Raw genomic sequence first — 18,742 nt, forward strand, 5'->3', positions numbered from 1 at the left:
TGTTCATATAGCTTGACTAGATATTGATTCATGTCATTTTAAATAGGAGTGTTTCATGTAGTTGAATTGTTGTGACTATCGTGCAGTTATGATAGTCATAGCTATTCATAGAGTTTCACTAGATATTGATGCATGTAATTTTAAATATGAGTTTTTGATGTAGTTGAATTGTTGTGATTATCCTGTAGTTATTGTAGTTATAGTTTTTCATAAAGCTTCACTGATATTTGATGCATGTCATTTTAAATATCGATGTTCGATGTACTTGCATTGTTATTAATCTCCTACTGTTATGGTAGTCATAACTTGTATTTGTTAATTACATTCACAAGGGATCATTTGTGTTGCTTATATTGTATTTGCTGTAGTTGAGGGTTGTGACTGTTTGTATTACGACCTTCCAAAACTTTTTCTTTTGTTTATGAGCTTTGTTGGAGGTTAGATGCAAGGCTCCAAATAGTAAGTAGTTATGTAAGGAGGGGCAAAGAGGGAACTCACCTCGTCCAAGTTAGTTAGTTTTAGACTGTATACTTTTTGAATCTTGTGTATTGTCCTATTCTAACGGCCCAGAACGTTTTACACTTTTCTAGGTAACGTTAACTAAACCACCTGTCTAATCTTACTTCTAAACACAAGATGACTAGCTCCCTGTGAAACATTTAAATAAAATAAAGCTTCAACTACCATCATTTTACCAATGATATCAAACCTATAGATTATCAAATAATCGCCCTTCGTGGACAATTCCAAAAGATACATCTCATGTCGGCCTCAGTGGCTAGGAATCTTAATTAAAAAGAAACAATCGTTTAACTAAAACTTCAACGAACAACAGTGACACGTATAGCAATAATATCCGTAAAACAATAAAATAAAAAAAATGACCCTCGGGTTGACAAAACGCCTAGTATCTCCATAGCAACAAATTCTAACGCTACTCGTGATGGACGACATTTTCCATAATCCTAACCGACTCATCTAGTGATCCCTCCTCGGTCAAACCCCCTTCGCGTCATCACCACGGTCGGCCCTGTTCACACCTAAAATAATTAAGGAAGAGGGGGTGAGTACATAAAATACTCCGTAAGTAGCCCTTCCTAACTACACACAACAACATGCTCGCAATCTCAACCACACAAAAATAAAAACAACAGCAAGACAATAAATAGGCAACAAAGGATAATAACCATAGATTAACATCTTCATGCAAACAACCAATTGCTGGGACTTCCGGGACCTCAACCACACGATTCACCGACCTTTACCCAATTGAGCTAACCCCTGCTCTACATCCCATGTTAGGACTCCAAGTCTAACTCTTCGAGGCATAACGGCTCTTGACATTTATCCCCAAGATACCGACCTTCCTTTACAATGCTTGATGTTTGACCTTGCCATTTATCGCCAAGGCCCTGAACTACTACTCACAAGCACCACCCTACATTAGTCCTTCAAGCCTAACTCTTCGAGTCGCATGGGCCCTTGACATTTATCCCTAAGGCCCCAATACTCCTCTACAGAAACTTGACGTTCGACCTTGCCATTTATTCCCAAGGCCTTGAACTATGCACCAGTCCTTGACATTTATCCCCAAGGTACCGATGGCTACCCCGCCGCGTATTGGTCCTTGACATTTATCCCCAAGACCCCAATACTCCTCTACAGAAATTTGACAGTTCGGCCTTGCCATTTATTCCCAAGGCCTTCCACTCAAGGCTTGAATAACCAAGCCGTTAGTAAGCATTTTCAATCTAAGCAACCCACATTTCAATTCACAGCTCACCAGCATGCTTTTCATTATAACCAACAAAGCACTAGACCAACAGTTCCCAACCGAACAGTATAAACAATTTATCAAACTATCAACGCGAGCATCTCATTTCCAATATGTTCACATAACGCCACAAGTCGATTACTCCGAACACAGCAATCAAAATTGTCCAGTCACATACAACAATAAGAAACACATGTATTCTCATAATGTCCAACAATGAAAACAATACCACGTAACTCAACAAAATCACTAAAAGTTCACAAACCAAAAACTAACAACCCATACACAAATGAATTATTCAATCTAAAATCAACATCAAAACCACTCCGTTAACGCTAAATAATGCACACACTCGCCCCCTAGTGCTATTTACCAACCACGTCCCTAAGTCTTGCGTCGATCTCACACCTAAGCATAAAAACAGAAAAAAACAGCAAGTTATATGTACGGTTTAGCTTCTGAAATCAACTCTAAGAGGGTTCAAAGGGCTCCTTACCGCAAAGTTGACCTCGTGTAGGTGTGGGTAACTTACATCTAGCTTGCAAAGGTGTGGGTAGCGTAAATCGGGCTTCGAACGGATGAAGGAAATCGCTGAACACCACCAAAACGCTGCTGTCCACATTTTTGCAGCAGAGAAATACACCAAAACGACCTCCAACCGGTTCGTCTTGATGCTCGTTACTACAAAACAACTTCGCTGAGGTGTGGGTATTCTAAATCAGTTTAGTTTGGGTGTGGGTAATCCAAAATTAACTTCGAACAAAGGTGGGTCAACGAAAATTACCGGGCTTCACGGATCTAAGCTATTCGAGTCGTTGGAGTTTGTCGGATCGAAGAAAAAACACCACGAACAGCAACCATGCGCCGCCGCCGCCTGCTGCTGCCCAACGCCGCGCCTGCTGCTGCCTGACGCCCGCGCCAGCTGCGGCCCGAGCCCGTGCCTGCTGCTGCCGATGCCCGCGCCTGCTGCTGTCCGGTGCTGCTGCTGCCTGTCGCGTCGCCTGAACGGTCCTGCTCGCCGGAGAAGAGGAATCCGAATGGGGGGGGGGGGCTTCAACAAGAGAGGGAAGGAAGAAAGAAGAAGATGGAGGAAAATAAGGTGGGTTAGGTTATTTTGTTTTAGGAGAATAAGGTGGGTTAGGTTATTTTGTTTCAAAAACTTACAACTTGGGCTTGGGCTCTTCCTACACCCTTCTTTTGTTTAAGGCCCTCCTACCCAAACACTCCTTGCTCATAATCAACAATATAAATTCGTAGTTGGTCCAATGGCCAAGAACTATGCCAACGAAACGGAATCCTTACTAACAATAATTTAATGAGTAGCTACCCGTAATTAATTCACCACAATTTCTGCAGCAGTTAAAAATAACCGAAAATCAATACTTAAGTAAACAAGGAAAAAAAATAATAAATAAAATAAATAAATAATATATATATATATATATATATATATATACTTTAAGAAAAAAAAGTCCCGGAACCCGAGGGTAAGCTAACCTTAGTAATGCGGGGCGTTACACCTATGCTTTGTTTGTTTTAGAAAGTCTTTGATTTTTGTTGTTGGGTGGGCTAGACGTTTTGTGTGTTTCTTATACTTCTTTATTAATATTTTTCTAACTTCTTATATATTATTTTCTCCGAGGGGTGGATAGACATTTTAGTGTGATTTTAAAGATAGTTTGTGGTCTTAGAGGGCACATAGGCTCTTTTAAGACACTTGTTTATGGTTTTAGTTTATAGTTTATGTTCTTGTTTACACGTTGAAGATAGTTTTAGTTTATGGTTTCATGATTTTGGCTTCCATATCTCACTTAACCACTTTAGTTTGCAACTTTTTTTTTTAGTACAACAATTTTGCCACTTTTTCATTTCATACTTTTATTCATTTATGTAATAACATTTCCATATATTATTTGATTCATTTCAAGTGTGTAAATCTTGTCTAATCTTGAATGAGACAAATGGAAAATTAAAGTTTAACGGAGGAGTGTCGTCCAGCCCTTGCCCCTAATGCAAACCGAACAGTTCGGGATGCCTATGATAGATGGGTTAAAGCTAATGAAAAAGCTCATGTCTACATTTTAGCCAGTATATTAGATGTATTGTCTAAAAACCACGAGAGATTAGCTACTGCAAGAGAGATCATGGACACTCTACAAGCCTTGTTTGGACAACCATCAACAACTATCATGCATGATGCGATTAAATATGTTTACAACTGCAGAATTAAGGAAGGATCTTCCGTAAGGGAGCATGTTTTGAACATGATGGTTCACTTCAATGTTGCAGAAGTGAACGACGCAGTCATGAACGAAATAAGTCAGGTTGGATTCATCATGCAATCTCTTCCGAAAAGTGATGTTCAATTCAAAACGAATGCTATGATGAATAAAATTGAATACAACCTGACAACCCTTCTGAATGAACTCCAACTTTACGAATATTTGTTGAAAAACAAAGGTTTTGAGTCTGAGGCAAATATTGTTACTACCTCAAAGAGAAAATTCCACAGGGGATCTTCCTCTGGGAGTAAATCTGGACCTTTTTATCAGAAGAAAGGAATTCAGAAGAAGAAGAAGGACAAAGGGAAGGGGAAGGCTCCGACGACGTTATGATAGGAACAAGCCTAATTCGACTTTTAATGATGGGCAATGCCCGTAGTTAAAAGGAAATTATGATGGATAGGTGACCATCATCTATGTGAGTGTCCTTGTTTCTTTGTCATCGACACTCTTTTTTAATGACGAGCACTACCCGTCATGAAAATTTGTGTTTTCAGGATAGGCATGCCTGTCATGAAAGGGTAACCATGACGGACAAACACCGACATCTTTACGAGTGTCCTTTCTTCTTTATATGTTTGATGGCAGTTGTGCTCGTCATCGTATGTACGTCATTGTTTGTGTGTCGTTGTATGTTTGTCATCATTTGTATGACATTGTTTATGCAACATTGTATGTACTTCATCTTTCGTATGTCATTGTTTGTGCATCATCGTTTATATGTCCTGTATATGTATAATGGAATAACAATAATTCATGACAGACATTGACCATCATTATTTGTTGAATAATTTAATTAAAAAACAGTTTGTTACCAATCACGTGGCTAACTAACTATATTTCCTTGGAACCAATTCACAAAACCATATTTCAACATTGCAATCAAAATTAGCTAACTAAAATGCAACTAAAACTTTTAACACATTCATCCATTGTAAAATTAATAAACTAACGTACAATTATTATATATTCAAAACTCATTTAATTAAAAGTGGATCAAACAAAATAAAATGACAAAAATACAAAATTCATTTTAATTAAAAAGTCTTGGAATTTTAATTTTCCCTTTTGAATTTTATTTTCGGATCCAAAATTAAGTAATCTTTCCCAAATCATTATAAAGAGTTAATCTTTCCCAAATTTTAACAAAGGATTAAGATTTATCCCTCCTTATTTATATGGTAATTACTCTTATTTTGGATTATTCTTTTTGGTAAAAAAGAAAAGAGAATGAAACAAAAAAATAAAATAAAACAAAAATAAAATAAAATAAAACAAAGAAGGAAACGAACCCTAGCCTCTATGTTCTTCATTATTCTTCTTCTCCATTTCCCTAGCCGCCACCCACCCCCAGTTGCCCCTCCTTCAGCCAAGCTGAACAGCGGTAGTGATGAAGTGTAACGCCCCGCGTTACTCAGGTTAGCTTACCCTCGGGTTTCGGGACTTTTTTTCTTAAACTATATATATATATATATATTATTTATTTATTTTATTTATTATTTATTTTTTTTCCTTCTTTACTTAAGTATGAATTTTCGGTTATTTTGAACTGCTGCAGAAATTGTGGTGAATTAATTACGGGTAGCAACTTATTAAATTATTGTTAGTAAGGATTTCGTTTCGTTGGCATAATTCTGGGCCATTGGACCAACTACGAATTTATATTGTTGATTATGAGCAAGGAGTGTTTGGGTAAGAGGGCCTTAAACAAAAGAAGGGTGTAGGAAGAGCCCAAGCCCAAGTTCTAAGTTTTTAAAACAAAATAACCTAACCCACCTTATTCTCCTGAAACAAAATAACCTAACCCACCTTATTCTCCTCCCTCTTCTTCTTCCTCCTTTCCCTCTCTTGTTGAAGCCGCCGGCCCCCCTCCCATTCGGATTCCTCCTCTCCGGCGAGCAGCACCGTTCAGGCGACGCGACAGGCAGCAGCGGCATCAGACAGTAGCAGGCGCGGGCGTCGGGCAGCTGCTGGCGCGGCGTTGGGCACCAGCAGGCGGCGGCGGTGCGTGGTTGCTGTTCGTGGTGTTTTTTTCTTCGATCCGACAAACTCCAATGACTTGAATAGCTTAGATTCGTGAAGCCCGGTAATTTTCGTTGACCCACCTTTGTTCGAAGTTAATTTCGGATTACCCACACCCAAACGAAACCGATTTAGGATATCCACACCTAAGCGAAGTTGTTTTGTAGTAACGGGCATCAAGACGAAGCCGTTGGAGGTCGTTTTGGTGTATTTCTCTGCTGCAAAAATGTGGACAGCAGCGTTTTGGTTTTGTTCGGCGATTTCCTTCATCCGTTCGAAGCCCAATTTACACTACCCACACCTTTGCAAGCAAGATCTACGTTACCCACACCTACACGAGGTCAACTTTGCAGTAAGGAGCCCTTTAAACCCTCTTAGAGTTGATTTCGGAAGCTAAACCATACATATAACTTGCTGTTTTTTTTTCTGTTTTTATGCTTAGGTGTGAGATCGATGCAAGACTTAGGGACATGGTTGGTAAGTAGCACTAGGGGGCGAGTGTGTGCATTATTTAGCGTTAACGGAGTGGTTTTGATGCTGATTTTAGATTGAATAATTCATTTGTGCATGTATGGGTTGTTAGTTTTTGGTTTGTAAACTTTTAGTGATTTTTTTGAGTTACGTGCTATTGTTTTCATTGTTGGACATTATGAGAATACATGTTTTCTTATCGTTGTATGTGACTGGACAATTTTGATTGTTGTGTTGGGAGTAATCGACTTGTGGCGTTATGTGAACATATTGGAAATGAGATGCTCGCGTTGATAGTTTGATAAATTGTTTATACTGTTCGGTTGGGAACTGTTGGTCTAGTGCTTTGTTGGTTATCATGAAAAGCATGCTGGTGAGTTGTGCTGTGAATTGAAATGTAGGTTCCTTAGATTGGAAATGCTTACTAACGGCTTGGTTATTCAAGCCTTGAGTGGAAGGCCTTGGAAATAAATGGCAAGGCCGAACTGTCAAGTTTCTGTAGAGGAGTATTGGGGTCTTGGGGATAAATGTCAAGGACCAATACGCGGGGTAGTCATCGGTACCTTGGGGATAAATGTCAAGGACTGGTGCATAGTTCAAGGCCTTGGGAATAAATGGCAAGGTCGAACGTCACGTTTCTGTAGAGGAGTATTGGGGCCTTAGGGATAAATAAATGTCAAGGGCCAATGCGACTCGAAGAGTTAGGCTTGAAGGACTAACGTAGGGTGGTGCTTGTGAGTAGTAGTTCAGGGCCTTGGGGATAAATGACAAGGTCGAACATCAAGCATTGTAAAGGAAGGTCGGTATCTTGGGGATAAATGTCAAGAGTCGTTATGCCTCGAAGAGTTAGACTTGGAGTCCCAACATGGGATGTAGAGCGGGGGTTAGCTCAAGTGGGTAAAGGTTGGTGAATCGTGTGGTTGAGGTCCCGGAAGTCCCGGCAATTGGTTGTTTGCATGGAGATGTTAATCTATGGTTATTATCCTTCGTTGCCTATTTATTGTCTTGCTGTTGTTTTTATTTTTGTCTGGTTGACATTGCGAGCATGTTGTTGTGTGTAGTTAGGAAGGGCTACTTACGGAGTATTTTATGTACTCACCCCCTCTTCCTTAATTATTTCAGGTGTGAACAGGGCCGACCGTGGTGATGACGCGGAGGGGGTTTGACCGAGGAGGGATCACTAGATGAGTCGGTTAGGATTATGGGAAATGTCGTCCATCACGAGTAGAGTTAGAATTTGTTGCTATGGAGATACTAGGCGTTGTGTCGACCCAAGGGACGTTTTTATTTTATTTTATTATTTTACGGATATTATTGCATCACTGTTGTTCGTTGAAGTTTTAGTTAAACGATTGTTTCTTTTTAATTAAGATTCCTAGCCACTGAGGGCGACATGAGATGTATCTTTTGGAATTGTCCACGGAGGATGATTATTTGATGATCTATAGGTTTGATATCGTTGGTAAAATGATGGTAGTTGAAGCTTTATTTTATTTAAATGTTTCACAGAGAGCTAGTCATCTCGTGTTTAGAAGTAAGATTAGACAGGTGGTTTAGTTAATGTTACCTATAAAAGTGTAAAACGTTATGGACCGTTACATGAAGGCATTTCACGACAGCGCAAAACCATGAGTGGAGGCGGCAGCAGACCCACATTTTGTTTTCTTACGCCCATTTTGCGGTGATATCTCACAATTCGTTCCGGTTTCTCGTCAACTCATAGCGTGGCACATTCCTTCGATGAGCTTCCATGGTGTTCTGTCAAATCCCAGTGGTCGATGACTCCTCAGTAGTAAAGACGGCAGGGTAGCTGGAACCTTCATTCGACGATGATTTGCGATGGTGACTCGCGACCAACGATGTTACTCGACGAACTGAAGCTACCCAAGGCAAACACAACATATTCGAACTCCTCTTGTAGCGTTCTGCAACATTTCAGTGGCCCTTCACAGTAGGGCACGAAGAACAGCCCAAATCTTCGACGTATTATTCATTCCAACAACTTTCAACATTAACTCATACATGTTTGAAGCTACACTTGTGATACCCACCCCTTTCCGAATTGATCTAGCACTGACCCACCCCAAGTTGAACCTACATCAGTGTTACCCATCGCTTTTCAACGTAGGTCCAGCAAGCCCGAACCTCTTCAAGCTCAATTATGCACTGTCATACGCCTTCGACACTGACCGAATCGTACTCAAGTGGTATCAGTAAGGTACTGTAGGTAATAGAGTGTTCGATCCCCATTTTCGTTTCCATTAAAGTTTTTCGAATTGGATTCTAACTTGAGCGTTTATTTTTCTGAGTTAGGTATAGGGTTTTCGTAGTTTAGACACGCGTCAGGACTTTGTTTGTAAGTAATGCTTACTTGTGTGGATGCTTGTTGTTTGAAGTATGAATTGCTTGTTGTTTATGTGCCTGATGATTTGATACTTTATAACAGGTACTATTGAAATATTAACGACGAACTATTGAAAATATATCGTTGATATTGTTTCAGTATGTGAACATTAGATATAGTATTCCTTTTCTAAAATTGTTGCATGTGTTTCTTAATAGAGATGACTATTTTGCAGTTTGATTGTGTTCTTAAAAGTAGATTGAATTGTTATTTGAGAGGTCTGTTATGTTGAAACATGCTGGATAAATGTTTGATATATCGTTGACTTCATTTCCTTTTGTGGTATATACAATGTTGTATAGTGGAATCATGCTAGACCGTCTCAAGTTGAATGATACTTGCATATGTTTCATGCATAACGCATGTTCGATTATTGTGAGTTGAATGCTGAAAGTTGGTATTAACATGCTGCTTTCTTTATTTTATCGTATAGGTGTTGAACCAACGCAAAGACTAGGAGCGTAAGAGGGTGTAAGTAAAGCTAGAGGAGGGTGTGTGCGTTTCGTGGGCTGTTGGAAATATCATTTGCTATTTAGTTTATTTAACATGTATTTCTCATGTAATTGTGATTGTTGGATGTGATTAGTTATGGGTGATTGAATGCACGTTTCAATGTTGTTAGTTGTGATGGTGTGTTGCTGCTGAAACATGTTGGAGAAATTTCTTTAGTATTTGTTTTAACAATAAATGCATGTTCTAGTTACTTCATTTTTTGTGTCTTGACATAAAGCATGCTGGAATTATTGTTGAAGTTTGATTGGGCAAAGTGTGCTGTTTGTTTTCTATTTTTTATCTTGCAAGAATCATTATGCGTGTGTACTTTGTGTTGTGAACATGCCAGTGGCCATCAAATTACGTGGTTATCTGATATGTGTGCATTAAAATCATGTTGGATATTTGGTTGTGCTAATACGTTGTGACTAGAGTGGTTAGGGGGCTTGTATTACAATCCTATTTGGATGCTGAAAAAATGAAATGTGGGGTCGGATGTTATGAAAGGAGATTGAGTGACTGTCAGGGCCCCGAGTACAATGGTCGGAGGTTGATACGGTACTACTGGGTGTCGAGGCTCAGGGTACAACGTCGGGGGTCGATACATGTTAGGGTTGACTTTTTACTGTAGAAATATGTGTCAGTAGGCATGTTTCACCACGATTTTGACCCCTTTCCCATCATTATTTGCCAAAAAATATTACATATTCTAAAAATAGAACATGCATAGAACATTTATGCATAAAAATTTAAACTATGGTACTTTAGGACAAATCTGAGAAAAATGCGGTGAAAGTTGGAAGAAAATAACAGTTCTCTATTTTTACAGAATTGCGTTTGGCGCAATTTTGAAGAGCAATTTTACAAAACGCATGTTTTGATTAATGAAGGGCAAGGATGACATTTCCCACATGGTCAAACCAATTAAAAATTGTGAGTCCAACTCCAAGAGGGTTTGTTAGGTGAATTTCAACCAATTTCCATGTAAAATGGGTGAAGTTCCTAATCCGATCCTTTTAGTAGATAAGCGAGATGTAGTCATGCGGAATTATGTTACTCATGCGTTCCACAACTTAAATTTAAGGGATAAATAATCCTTTACTCCAAGCCGCACAGCTCGAGCTTAAACCAGTCATGTTTCAGATGTTGCAGATGATGGAACTACTTCCCCTATTCACCTTGTTATTGACCCATGCAAATACTTTCCGAAGGGAGGTTGCCCAAATAGCAACTCGAAGCCGAGCATGAATCTCACGGTGTGAACTCTGAGGAACGTGAAAGATATAAATAATGTATCTCATACACTATTAATCTCCCACTAAAGTGTTCTTTTATAAAAATTGGGTAATTATTAAGCTATATACCGGCTAATTATATACAACCTAAGTCTAGGTGATTTTCCTAGTATAACTCTTAACTGGGATTAACCTACGATGTCTGGGTGATAAACCAATTTTATTACCTCACATCTCTCACGCATGCTCATAAAACTAGGGTTATTGACTCAGACGCCAGTTTGATCTCCAGGTAGGAGGTGTTCCGTAAACCGTCAACTTAAGTGCCCCCAACCTTAGACAAGATCTCACCGGGTGAGTAAACAACTTTTGTTTTATAAGTTATCGCCCTATTTTAACTATTAAACGGAACGAATTGCTTTGCACCGATTAACCCTAGGTGAGCATGCAAGTTTATCTTTGTTATAGATTATAAAATTCTAAGTGATTTTATAACACTTATAAAATATAGACATAACAATTATATGATTGACATAAATCTAAAACAAGCATCCACTTAGTAAAGTCATAAACTAATAACATTTATATCTAGTTTATGATATTAATTTCATGCATTCACTAATTAAAGTCATAAACTAATATAACATTTATATCTAATTTATGAAATTAATTCCATGCATTCACATACATTATAACTCTTATAACATAAATGCAATCATGCTTATCCTATGGTGGGGTTTTAAATCTATATGACATACTTTATGCATAAAGGATTTAATCTTCAATTAAAACATACATCAAACATGCATAAATAATTGAACAACTACTAAAAATGGTTGATTTTGGCATCCCAAGCACACACGAACTAAGCTATTACATTAATAAGCTTGCATTAGCCTTGAACCGCACCCAAACCGCCTTCCAAGGTCCTCAAATCGGCCTCCAAAAGGTGAAATTAAGTGCTGGAAATTCCAAAAACAGCAGCAGTAACGGAAAAAACAGCATGCTTTTGAGCTTGAACCGGCTTCGTTTACAACCTCTAATTAACTCTAAATGACTCAAGTAAATTACAGACTCGATCAAGCACAACAAGGCCCAAAACGAGGGCTTAATTACAATAATTAAATAACCAAAAGCAAGCTAAAAGAAGGGATGCCAAAACAGAAACCGTTTTAGTACATGCAACAATTCATCTTATGAATTAAACCCCACCAAGCTAAATAAGTGTAACAAGCATGCTCTGATACCACTTGATGGAACTATTATACATGCACAGCGGAAGCTAAGGATCATAATACACTTAATGAAGCAATTTAACCAAAATAAGCATGCTTGGAAAAAAAATGGAAAAGGTAAAGAGAAAAAAAGATTAACTTTATACCTTTGAAGACCTCCATTATAACTTCTTCTCCTAACTCAATGGGACCACCAACGACAAATCCGTGCTATCCTCGGGTTGATGAACACGGTTGTGGGACCGAATTTTAAGTGAAAACAAAGGGAAAACACTAATGGTTAGAGAAGACAATAGAAATTTAAGTGGAAAAAATCTGCACTTATGCAAGTAAGCATTAGCCTTGAACAAGTGATCTTCATCACCTATATAAAGACCAAATGCATGCAAAGACAAGCCTTGCATGCCTTCCACTTCAAACTCCACTAGCATGTAAAGATAGGTGTCATTGCCTTGAAGAAACACTCCAAAAACCACTAGTTAGTGGGAAAATCCAACTTACTTGATTTTTTAAATAAAACTTTGATAAAACTAATTTTTATAAAAACAAAAAATTGAAATATCAATTTTCTATTAAAACAAAAACCAAGCCAAATCAATATCTCATATTAATTGGTCTTTGACACCTAAGCTTGATTAATCACATTAATCAAATTACAACTCTTTTTCATGTTTTGAACTTATTTAAAACTAATTTAATTAAGTCATACTCTCCATAATAATTAAATGTCAATTAGATTATATATTATATCTCATATAAAATACAATATTCCCTTAAAAACCGAATTTGAACACTTCAAATTCTTGTTTCACTTAGTTCATCAATTTTATCCTTTATGAGCTAGCATGGAGACCCGTTGGACCAACAGATCATGGGCTCCAACGATTTGAGACTAACAGGTCAAACTCTTTAACTTAGTTAATCAACATTCGTTAACTAACAGGACTGTCCACTATAGCCTGTAGATGCACTCCCCTCACTGTAGATATATTTGTGTCCATTCGATATAATCGTCATCGGTAATTTGATCCTTCACAGGCCGTTCGTAACCTCAGCTAGGTCAAAAAAACTGTTTTACCCCTGAGTTACATCTTTTCTCCTTAAGTACCACTATCCCTCTAATGAACAATTGATTTAGGATCAAATCACTAAATCCAATTCCTCTCGGGCCAGTGAGAGGATGGGGCCCCTTGTTCAAGACCCGGCATCGGCCCTTAAGGGAACAACCTCTCTACTATCCCTAAATCGGGTAGGAGTGAATTCCGTCTTGCTAATTCTATGTCCCCAGCTATCTACCCAGTCTTATCCCTGAAATGGGAGGCATATTGAGCAGCGCTGATGAGCTTACTCTCACCTATGCAGATCAAGGGAGAATCCTGAATAAATAGGAGTTCATAGATGGCTCAGGATTTAAATCATGTTATTTAGGTCATCGATAAACGAAATTAATCAGTGTTATCTGTAAACGGTGTTAATACGTAACAGTGATTATTTCAGGGTCAGTCTTACACAATCTCACTGTGTAGAACACCCCCGCTCCATGTTTCTACACGAACGAATCAGGATCACTTTGTTTATGATACATTACAACATTTGTAACAATCATAAAGCGGGCCGTATTCAATAGTGTCTCCAGGAAAAAGTACCCAACTTGATCCATGTACTATAGACTGTTTAGGCTATTTACTTGAACTTGATCCAATTTATGTCTCCACATAAAGTCCAAGTACTCATTATAATAGCCAAGGGTTCGTAGTTTATTGGATTTATTAAAAAACAAATTCACTCTCATTTAACAACATTTGTCTGAATAACCTCACATTAATGTTCACTGTTTACAAACTACGAGTTTTAGGACATAGTACCCAACAGCAAACGATGGGCCCGTTCGGAAGATCGACTAACGAAGATCCTTACTCCCATCTCAAATTCTTTATTGAAATAGCTAATGCATTTCAACTTCCTGGTGTCTCTGAGGATGCACTAAGATTAAAAATGTTTCATTTCTTTCTCAGGGACGGTGCAAGGACTTGGCTAAATGCGCTAGAACCGAATTATATCAACTTGTGAGCGGAACTGACGGAGAAAGTTTTGGCAAAGTACCACACTTTGACCAGGAACGCAGAACTTCGAGAAGACATTGTGTCTTTCTGACAAAAGGAGAACGAAGTAGTTCAAGAAGATTGAGAGCGTTTTAAAGAGTTACTCACATGACACCTGAGCCATGGATTGCCTGCATATGTCCAGATTGAACAGTTATGTAGAGGATTGGACCAATCATCAAGGATGATGTTGAACACTGTAGGCAATGGCTCATTGTTAGAAAAGTCGGTAAATGAGATCATTCACATTTTGAACAAGATGACATACATTAATGACCAAGGAGAAGTAGAAAGGTAATTGCCAAAGAATCAAGTATCAGCCTAAATATTTGAGTTAGACGCAGTATCCTCAATCTAAGCTCAAATGGCGGCTATGAATAAGATGTTAAAGCAAATGACAATGCAGAAGGAGACCAAAACTGCCACTTTGGCGATTCTAGAACCCTATCCTGTATTACAAATTTTAGACATATCGTGTGTTTATTGTGGTGATAACCACTTGTATGAGAACTGTCCAGCTAATCCAGAGTCTGTTTTCTATGTAGGTCAAGGTGTCCATCGAAATTTCAATCCATATTTAAACACCTACAACCCTGCTTGGAAGTACCATCCAAACTTGTCTTGGACTAACCAAGGAGTAGCTAATAGCAGTGCGCAAGCAGCTGCTCAATAATACAAGCATACACTCCTCCTGGTTTTCCTACGCAACCTTTATTGCCACCACAATAGTATAATCGACAAAGAGCTCAAAATGACACTAAGCAAAGTGGTAACAATGGAAGTTTGGATGCCACGATGAAAGAATTCATGATAAAAACTAATGTTGCAATAAGAAACTTGGACATGAAAATGAGGCAGATAGTGAATGACAAAAAATCTAGACCACAAGGTACACTGCAAGGACACAGAGAATCCGAAGCGAGATCGTGAAGATAAGGAGCATTGTAAGGTAGCCATCACAAGAAACGGATTGAGTTATGATGGACCCTCACTTCTAGATGAAGGAACTGATGCAGCTACACCTTTCCCTGCATCCCGTCTACTACACAACTAGAAGAGAAAGCATAACCCGTAAGTTCATAAGAGAGAGGTAATGTAACGCCCTAGGCCCAGGATTCTAAATCCGGATCGGCACCTCTATGCCCCGAAATTCCCCTGCGACCTGATTGCACCACCGTCAAGTTCTAAGCCATTTAGAAGAGCATAAACTACCCCTACAGACCAACACCAGTCCTTGACTTTGGAGTTTCTACGATTGAGCCACCGAAAAGGAAGGTGGACATTGTTGGTATAGGTAGTGACTATCAATTTTTTAAGTCTTTCTTGACCATTCTTCAATGACCTCAAGATCCCTCTCATTCGGATATGGTATCGGTTCATTCATGTACCCCTCCTCTCGGGCGTCACATGCCCACCAGCTTCCACCTTGGTTCGTCCCCGAACCACATCTTACTGGGAGAGGTTTGGCTCTGATACCATTTGTAACGCCCCAGGCCCAGGATTCTGAATCCGGATTCGGCACCTCTATGCCCCGGCATTCCCCTACGACCTGACTGCACCACCGTCAAGTTCTAAGCCATTTAGAAGAGCATAGATTGCCCCTACAGACCAACACCAGTCCTTGACTTTGGAGTTCCTACGATTGAGCCACCGAAAAAGAAGGTGCACCTTGTTGGTATAGGTAGTGACTATCAATTTTTTAAGCCTTTCTTGACCATTCTTCAATGACCTCAAGATCCCTCTCATTCGGATGTGGTATCGGTTCATTCATGTACCCCTCCTCTCGGGCGTCACATGCCCACTAGCTTCACTGTAACGTCCCAGGACGTTATATACTATTCTAGGTAACACTAAATAAACCACCTGCCTAACCTTAACTCTAAACACGAGATAACAAACTCCCTATGAAATAATTAAATAAAATAAAGCTTCAACTTCCATCATTCCACCAAAAATATCAATTCTATAAACTGTCAAAACTCCGCCCTTCGTGGGCAATTTCAAAATAAGACATCTCGTGCCTGCCTCAATGGCTAGGGATCTTAAATAAATAAAACAATCGTGTACCTAAAATCCAACGACAACAGTGGCGCGTATAGCAATAACATCCACAAAACAATAGTTTTAAAGAAAACAAAAATGCCCCTTGGGTCAACGCATAGCAATAAATTCTAACGCTACTCGTAACGAACGACCATTCCCTCTATTCTCACTAACTCGACTAGTGATCCCTCCTCAGTCAAGCCCCCTCCACGTCATCACCACGGTCGGCTCTGTTCACACCTGAAACAATTAAGGATAAATGGGGGGTGAGTACATAAGGTACTCCGTAAGTAGCCCTTCCTAACTAAACACAACAATCATACTCGCACCCACGGCATATAAAATAAAACAATAGCAAGACAATTAAATAGACAGCGAAGGGTAATAACAATAACTTAACATTTACATACAAACAACCATGTGTCGGGACTACCGGGACTACAACCATATGACTCACTAGCCCTTGCCCCACCAGAACTAATACTCCCTCTACACCCCCTGTTGGTACTCCCCGTGAAACTTCTCGACGCATGACGATTCCTGACATTTATTCCCAAGATACCGCCCCCCCTTTTTCAGTGCTTGATGTTCGACCTTGCCATTTATTCCTAAGGCCTGGAACTACTACTTCGTAAGCATTACTCTACTTTAGTCCTTCAAGCCTAACTCCTCGAGTCGCATTGGCCCTTGACATTTATCCCAAGGCCTCAATACTCCTCTACAGAAACTTGATGTTCAACCTTGCCATTTATCCCCAAGGCCTGAACTATGCACCAGTCCTTGACATTTATTCCCGGGGTACCGATGGCTACCCGGCGTATTGGCCCTTGACATTTATTCCCAAGGTACCAATACCTCTCTACAGAAACTTGAATTTTCGGCCTTGCCATTTATCCCCAAGGCATCCACTCAAGGCTTGAATAACCCAGCGATCAGTACACGTTTTCAAGCTAGGCATCCCACAGATTAACGAGCCACTAACCCGCCCCACCACTCTTGGCAACTTCCACTAATTCTCCCAAGATCACGTAATAGGTAAATTTCTCACATTTCAATTCGCAACACAATTCACCAGCATGCTTTGCATTGTAACAAACAACTCCAAATCAACAGTTCCCAACCATACAACAGAGGCAAATTATCAGACTATCAATGTGAGCATTATTTCATTCCCAAATTTGCTACAACATGCCATGAGAAAATTACTACCAACCACAATAATCAACATGGTCCAGTCACCATCCAACGATAAGGAAACATGCATTCTCACAATATCCAACAATGAAAACAGTGGCACGTAACTTAACATCACTAAAAGTTCACAAACCAAGAGCTAACAATTCATATATGCATAAATGAATTACTCAATCTAAAAATCAGCACCAAGACTATTCCGTTAATGCTAGAAATGCACGCACTCGCCCCTGGTGCTACTTACTCAACCACGTCTTTAAGTTTGCATCGATCTCACACCTAAGCATAAAAACATGACCAAAAAAATACAGCAATTTAAATATACTGTTCAGCCTTAGAAAAAACAACTCTAAGAGGGTTCAAAGGGTCTCATTACCACAAAACGACTTCGTGTCGGTGGGGGTAATTTAGATCTAGCTTGCAAAGGTGTGGGTAGCGTAAATCGGGCTTCGAACGGATGAAGATAATCGCCGAACACCACCCAAAACACTGCCGTCCACGTTTTTGCAGCAGCGAAAAGCACCCAAAACGACCTCCAACGGCTTTGATTTGATGTCCGTTACTACAAAACAACTTGGCTTAGGTGTGGGTATTCCAAATCGATTTCGTTTGGGTGTGGGTAATCCAAATCTAACTTCGAACAAAGGTGGGTCAAAGAAAATTTACCGGGCTTCACGGATCTAAGCTATTCGAGTCGTTGGAGTTTGTCGGATCGAAGAAAAAAACACCACGAACAGCCACCACGCGCCGCGATTGCTACGGCCCGACGCCCGCGCCAGCTGCTGCCCAAAGCCGCACCTGCTGCTGCCTGAGCCTGTGCCTGCTGCTGCCGCCGCCGCTGCTGCGTGTCCGCCGAAGATGGGCTGCCGTCGGTGCTGCTGTGTCGGAGAGGGAGAATCCGAGTGGGGGGCCAGCGGCTTCAACAAGAGAAGGAAGGGAGGGAGAAGAAGAGGAAGGAGAACAAGGGGCTAGGGTTAAGTGGGTCTTCACTTCTCTTTTGTTTAAGGCCCACTTACCCAACTCCCTTTGTTAAAACAAGCCAATAATAGAATTTTGTAATTGGCCCAATGGCCCAAAACAAGTGCGACAAAACGGGATCCGTACTAAACAATAATTTAATAAATAACTACACGCGACTAACTCACCACCATTTCTGCAGCAGTTCACAATAAGCGAAATGCCACACTTAAATTAAATAAGATAACTGATGAACAAAATAAAATGAAATAAAAATCTATATTGTTATAAAAAAAAATCCTGAAACTCGAGGGCAAGCTAACCTGAGTAACGCAGGGCGTTACAGGTAAGAAGGTGGACAAAAGTAAGCAAGTAGTGCCTTGTACTACTCCACAGGTAGGTAATGTTAAGATTCTTCCACCTTTCCCTCAAAGATTAGTTAAGAAGAATAAGGATAGTCATTTTAAGTACTTCTTTGAGATTCTAAAACAGTTGCATATAAATATACTTCTCATAGATGCCTTAGAACAA

At 39.6% G+C, this 18,742-nt stretch overlaps 3 long non-coding RNA genes across 5 annotated transcripts; 1 reads left to right on the forward strand and 2 right to left on the reverse strand.

The window, feature by feature from the left end:
- Positions 1-689: 689 nt before the first annotated feature.
- Positions 690-2,861, reverse strand: LOC111025373 (uncharacterized). The gene is made up of 3 exons (XR_015788822.1): positions 2,559-2,861; positions 2,271-2,471; positions 690-1,040 (listed from the first exon to the last, which is right to left on the reverse strand). It is a non-coding gene; the product is annotated as an uncharacterized LOC111025373 (long non-coding RNA).
- A 2,961-nt stretch (positions 2,862-5,822) lies between these two features.
- Positions 5,823-9,661, forward strand: LOC148213109 (uncharacterized). 2 transcript variants are annotated; one of them, XR_015791742.1, is made up of 5 exons: positions 5,823-6,142; positions 6,246-6,430; positions 6,521-6,555; positions 7,672-8,776; positions 9,387-9,661. It is a non-coding gene; the product is annotated as an uncharacterized LOC148213109 (long non-coding RNA). The 2 variants fall into 2 exon arrangements; XR_015791741.1 differs by having other exon boundaries at positions 7,672-8,767.
- Positions 9,662-15,960: 6,299 nt separating this feature from the next.
- LOC148213110 (uncharacterized) lies at positions 15,961-18,208 on the reverse strand. 2 transcript variants are annotated; one of them, XR_015791794.1, is made up of 4 exons: positions 17,921-18,208; positions 17,631-17,816; positions 17,499-17,533; positions 15,961-16,300 (listed from the first exon to the last, which is right to left on the reverse strand). It is a non-coding gene; the product is annotated as an uncharacterized LOC148213110 (long non-coding RNA). The 2 variants fall into 2 exon arrangements; XR_015791793.1 differs by having other exon boundaries at positions 15,961-17,533.
- Positions 18,209-18,742: the final 534 nt, after the last annotated feature.

Source organism: Momordica charantia (genome assembly GCF_013281855.1).
Source record: "Momordica charantia cultivar OHB3-1 chromosome 1 unlocalized genomic scaffold, Mcharantia_2.0 BLBB01000001.1, whole genome shotgun sequence".
NCBI lineage: Eukaryota > Viridiplantae > Streptophyta > Magnoliopsida > Cucurbitales > Cucurbitaceae > Momordica > Momordica charantia.